Source organism: Neophocaena asiaeorientalis, unplaced genomic scaffold (assembly GCF_003031525.2).
Source record: "Neophocaena asiaeorientalis asiaeorientalis breed wild unplaced genomic scaffold, Neophocaena_asiaeorientalis_V1.1 scaffold136, whole genome shotgun sequence".
Classification (NCBI taxonomy): domain Eukaryota; kingdom Metazoa; phylum Chordata; class Mammalia; order Artiodactyla; family Phocoenidae; genus Neophocaena; species Neophocaena asiaeorientalis.
In genome coordinates, this window is record NW_020185333.1 from 2044725 (window position 1) to 2050724 (window position 6000).

General features: G+C 49.0%; 1 protein-coding gene across 5 annotated transcripts in view; it reads right to left on the reverse strand.

Annotated features, from left to right (window-relative positions):
- BOC (BOC cell adhesion associated, oncogene regulated) overlaps window positions 1-6000 on the reverse strand; it is a 230550-nt gene that overhangs the window by 69343 nt on the left and 155207 nt on the right. For all 5 annotated transcript variants that reach the window (XM_024735414.1, XM_024735416.1, XM_024735415.1 and 2 more), the window contains exon 2: window positions 5364-5455. The gene's annotated coding sequence lies outside the window, so the exon portion shown is untranslated. The remainder of the gene's footprint in view (window positions 1-5363; window positions 5456-6000) is intronic.

The following is a 6000-nucleotide window of genomic DNA, read 5'->3' on the forward strand; positions in this document are numbered from 1 at the left end:
TGCATGAAAGCAAACCATGCACAGTTTTGAGCAGAGAACTGACCTCGCCTGGCTCCTCTTTTGGAAGCTGACACCGACTTCTCCATGGAGAACAGACTCTGGGCAGGGGGGTCAGGGCTGGGTGGAGGCAGGGAGAACACTTAGGAAGCTACTGCAATAGACCAGGTAAGAAATGTTGCTGGAAGACAAGGATGGTGAGAAGTTGCAGGATTCTGAATACATCTTAAAAATAAAGCCAACATCATTTGCCAACTTAAAGTGGAGTATGAGAGAAAGAACAGAGTCCAAGGTGACTCTCAGGTTTGGGGCCTAACCAGTAGAATGGAATATGCTGAAGCAGGGAAGAAGCAGAGGAGAAGCCTGCGTGGGAGCTGTCTTCCTAGTGACCGGGCCTAAAGATTGGTATCTATGGGGGCACCTGGGGCACAACCTTGCCCCACTGTGGGCTCCGCTCTTTCCCCATCTTCTCATTCCCTCATCTCCGTAGAGCCTTGAGCCAGTGGGGGCTTCCATCAGTGCAGCCTTCCACCTACTCCTCTTTCCAGCTGCACAATCCACCGATAACTCTCCTTCCAGTCTGTTTTCCTTTCCTATTAACGGCCACCTTCTCCTGAATGTTCACAATGCATTTTGTGCGCTTTATATGCAGTATCTTGCTTTCTCTTTGCAACAACTTTAAGAAACTAGGGTTTCAGAGTGGAGGTGACTAGCCCAGGGTCATACGCCTACCACCTGGCAAAGCTACGTTCAAATCCAGGCCTGTCTGGTTCCAAAGCCCGCCCTTAACCAGGATGCCACACCATCTCCAACCTGGAAGTGGCCCCAGAGACATGGCTCCCTCCTGCAACAACCGTCTTTCTCTAGCACTTCCCCCTTTTTCTAATAAGATTCACTCCAAACCTCTGCTCTCTCAGATGGGGTCACCCCAACTCTCCTCAGACTCCTCTGTTCCTTCCTGTCTCAGGAAGAGTGCGAACCAGGATCCTCTTGCCACGAGAGCTTTTCTTCTCTCAAGTCCTGCCAGACCCTGAGGCCTTCACTGTCTCTTCCCACAAGAGAGGGAAAAGCAGCTTATCTGGCAATAGGACCTAACTGCCTTCAGTTCAGGCCTCTGCTCTCAGAAAACAAACACAACCACAGAAGCAGATGCAGCCCTTGTGCCTAGACTCTGACCTCTGGCCAGTTCCCTCAAATGTCTTATCTCCCAACTCATCTTGGGTGACCCAACTCATCTTGGGTGAGCACAGATGCCAGAGGCTTTTGAGGTGGGCAGGAACCTTCTGCATCAAAAGTGTTCCCTTGTGCCATTTCTCTGCATCCACATAGTGCCCTGAAAAGGCAGCTTGCGAGGATGGGGAAAGAGAGGCTCAGAGAGTTTCCATGATTTCCTCTGGGTTATCCAACTAGTTGGTCACATAATTATATCTTAAACCCAGGTATCCTATACCCACCCCGCCACACACACATGCAAAGCCAGAACATCCTGGCTTCAGGCTTTCCACATTTGTTAAAGAAAAACAAGGAACTGAGGGCAACTCCATGCTCATGGCAGCCAAATCTCCCCACTCTCTGAAGCCAGCTGGGAGACTCGGTTTTGCTCTGCAGGTAACGGCCTGTAGCATTCTTTCTGCTGGCTGCCCTGTATTTGCCTGGAAGGTACCATCTCCTGTCAGTTACCTGTCTGTCCAAGTTGCTACTTCCTTCCCCAGGGTATTTTTCTGCGCAAGCTGCCACTTCTCCTGACCAGGAAAAGTACCTGCTGGGCAGAACGCCTTCTCCCCCCTCACCCTGCCGAGGCTCAGAGGACCCTGAGCAGACTTGCAGAGGCCAAGGAGCACGTGGATTCAGCTGGCACCTGTAGTGGGAGCAGAGACTCAGACAGCCAGTTCAGATGATGTCCCAGGGCGAGCAAAAGCCAGGAGACACGTTCCAAGAGGAGACCCAAGATAGAGGCAGCTTTCAGCACTGCCTACGAAGTCAGACATCAGCTGGGCCTCAGGACCCAGCTTCCCTCAGGCTGCTGCTGTGGAACCACTCAAAACCTTCCGGTTGTGGCCGCAGTTTTCAATTCATGTCTCTTAAGGCAAGTCTCATAAAGGCCGCCACCTGCCCCTTGCACTCTGTTAGTTGCAAAAGAAACAGTTCTCCCAAGCTAAGGGGGCTCTACTTAGACTGAGAGGAGAGATTGTCTGGATACTTTTTTTTTCTCAAAGCCCAAGTTTTGGAGTCAGCAGCCCTGCCATGAAATCTTGGTAAGCTGCCACTTACCAGCTGTGAGACCAGAACAAGTCCCTACAATCATTTAGGCTTCAGCTCTCTTATCTGCCGAATAGGATCACGCTGCCCATCTTCACAGGACTGCTGGGGGGTTGCAGGGACAGTGCTCACAGGGCTTAGCGCAGGGCCCAGCACACAGTAGGTCTCGCTAAATGGCAGCTCTCGTTCTCCCCGTCATCAGAAGGACGACGGAGGCAGGTGCGGCTGCCTCTTTGGCACTGGGATCTGCCGGTCTCGGCCTTCTCGGCCTGCCCTTCAGGTCCACAGCTGATTCCCTGAGAGGGTAAGGGAATGAAGGGCACGGGAATGTCCGTGACGGAGGGCACCTGCTGCTCATGTGTGCTCACCCTCTTGAGGGAGAATCACCACATACTCTGTAAGGCTTGGTTTGTAAAATCAGGGGAACAAAAATGAACTCCATCACAATACTGCTTTCAGCAACCTGTTCTGTCCTTTTCAGGCACACTCGGGACCTTTGTGGTGTTTCAGTGACGGGGTTGGTTGCCAACCTTCTTGTTCCCCTTTGGTGAAGAGAGCTGAGCTCCCCACCCCTCCCATTGTTGAAGACCACCCAGTGAAACGCGCTGGCAAGCTGCCACCGTCCAGGCAGGCGAGAGCCGGGCCTGACGACCCAGCCTCCATCTCTGCAACAGAAGGCTACAGAACGACAGGCACCTGACTGCGGGGCTTTCACCTGGAGCCGACGCGGCCTTCACGATGGCCAGACCACCAGCACTGTCCACAAAGGGCTGCAGGTGATTGCTTGGAAGGCCTGTGCATTGCAAGAGACATTAGATTCTAACCCTTGGCTATACCACAGCAGATTTTTATGTAACTTGTTCACTACAAGACATCCGTTCATAACGACACAAGTAAACAGCCGTGAATTTCCATCACTTTATGTGGTCTCACTTGCAAAAGTGGGTACTGTGCTGACTGACTGCATGATGAAATCCCTCACGCGGGCGCAAGTACGTAAAAAAGGACAAGGTACCGTGACACCTCTGTGGGACGACAGTCATCGGGCAGAAAAGCAGAGAGCCAAGTCGTGGGGTGGCGGGGGAGATGCTTTGTGAAGCAATTAAGAGCAGCCTCTGCTTTCACAGAAAAGTAAGAAATCCAGAACCCCCCAATTTTCCTCTCCAATTAACTGTGACCCATACCTAATAGACCTGCTGGGATTGCAATGTTAGGTAAGTTCAGACTAGTCAAGGCACTTGGCTGGGACTATTCTGGAAAAATATTGGCAGGCCGGGAGACGTGCGGAGTGCTCTCTTCGAGAGTCCAATTCCAGCCCAGCCTCCAAGGCCAACCAGTTCTACACACCCTTCTCCTCTTACCTGTAGCTCCCATCCTGTGTGAAAGCCACCTCTTAGCAGCCAAGGAGGTTCCTGGGCAACTGGAGAGCCCAGCAACTTTTATTTGCCCCTAAAATAAACGTCTTCTCACTTGTTACTCTGGGAATAATTTCAGAGCCAAGCAAACCTACCCCAGACAGCAGAACAAAGGGCAAACGCAATTTAAAAGTGAAAAGCTGGATTCAGGCATGTGTTTCTAGCATTCTCAGCTAAAATCTGACCTGGCTGAGAAAGAAAAGATCACAAATTTCTCCTTTTTCCCCTGAAAGCTACTCAGTAACTGCTTTTAGAAACTTGTCGAAGACTCGCATTTCTGAGGTTCTGTATTTAATGCAGAGATTCCAGTTTGTTTGTTTTTTTTTTTTGCTGTACGCGGGCCTCTCCCGTTGCGGAGCACAGCCTCCTGACGCGCAGGCTCAGCGGCCATGGCTCACGGGCCCAGTCACTCCGCGGCATGTGCGATCTTCCCGGACCGGGGCACAAACCCACGTCCCCTGCATCGGCAGGCGGACTCTCAACCACTGCGCCATCAGGGAAGCCCCTCCAGTTTTTAACTTTACTAAACTTGAAAAAAATCACTCTGAACTTGAAATCTCCTGTCTTAATACTTCAGTCTATTATCTGCTTAGGAAAAGTAAGTTTGCAGGGAGAAAATAATGAACAACATACGGGCAGAGGTAAAAGAACGTTTCAGTCCTGCCAGCCCCATCGCTGCCTCTAGGACTTAGCCTGAGAGGCTCTCAGGCTCTCCTCCTTCCAGGAGGCTTTCTTCATGACCTAGACCAAGCACATTCACACTGGAGTTTGCATTGCCGTGCCCTGAATGTCCCCTCCCCTCAGTCATGGAATTCTGGAAGGCGTGGGCTCTGGTATTGATATTGAGCACACAGCGAGCGCTGAATAAAAGCTTGTTGAAAGGATGTAGGCTCCAACCTACAAATGGGTCATCACCCTCATCTTGTCCAATGCTGTCCAAACTCATTTTGGAGAAGAATAAACATTTCTTTTCCATATTTTCTGCTGCTCAGCTCCTTTTGGATGATTTTTTATTCAACCCATAAATGTACTTTCCTGTTACTAACTAGGAGAACTAGTTGAGACTTTCCTCAACGTTTTCTCTGGCAACCAAGTTAAGTTGACTGTGTATCATTGGCTCTGATCTTTCTCCTACCATTTCCTCTTACTGCCCAATAACCCTGTCCCAAACATCAAAGGCCTTCTTTGAAGATAAGGCCAAATTCACCATTAGGAAAAGAGAAACTATTTCCTAACTTTATTTCAGAAGATGGTATGACACGGAATCCCTCTGGGTTTTGTGAGATAAACACAGCCCAGTACATCAGATGAGAAGGCATTTGCTGTAATACCATTGGTAGACACATAAACACAGGACTTTCCTCATCCAAACTTAAGCAGGACTTTTCCACAGCAGTCTTGGGCTCCAACTCCACAGTAAGTGGTTTATAACCAACATGTTGAACAGAATTTGCCACCGGGAAAGGGGGGTGACGTGGTCACGCCAGGGGAAAGAGGCCACCACAGGCTCTGACTATAAGAGTATCCGAGCTGAACTAGAACCAACTTGTTTAGTTCAGATTCCATTCAAAACTGGACCCTTTTAATACTGAAGGATGGGAAACACTCTTATCTTCAAGCAGAAACATAAAACATGAAAATATGACTGACCCAATAGGCTAGAGATATTAGACTATGGGCAGAAAACCTCACCTGCTTTTTCTACTTCATTGCTGATACCCTCAGACGGTGTGAATGTTGACAAGACTTCATGGGTCACGGGTTCCAGGAAGCTTGTTCTGGGCCTGAGGAAAAAGAGAGTGTCTCAAACAAAATAAATAAACACTTTGAAAGTATTTGCTTTTTATAAGGTACATTGCTATAAACCAGAGTAATTCCTTATTAGTCCATTTTACAAATAAGAAAACAGAGAAAAAGCAGTTTTTCTAAACCACAGGCTTCCTTAAATCTCCAGTTACCTGGCCCCTTGCTAGAAATGAACTGAATAGATGAAGGACAATGATTACATTGAAAACAGTCTGTTGCTCTTACAAAACCATTACCTTTGCATCCAGTGGTCCATTTTCACCAATATTCACCAAATATCTGTTAAGAACACATTATCCGCAGCCCTCATACGAAGTAAGGTGGGTTAACAGGGAAGGGGCTGGGGCTGGTAAGGCAGCAGAAGGAGTGAATCCCTTCCAAAATCAAGGGTCGGCTAATAGATGGGTCCAGCTGGAGCAGAAGGGTTCTATCAAGGTGATATTATGATGAGATGAGACAGAGCCACATGTGAGAGGCCTAAGAAATTTAGATTGTAAGCTTAGACTGGGGGATGAGTTTATGG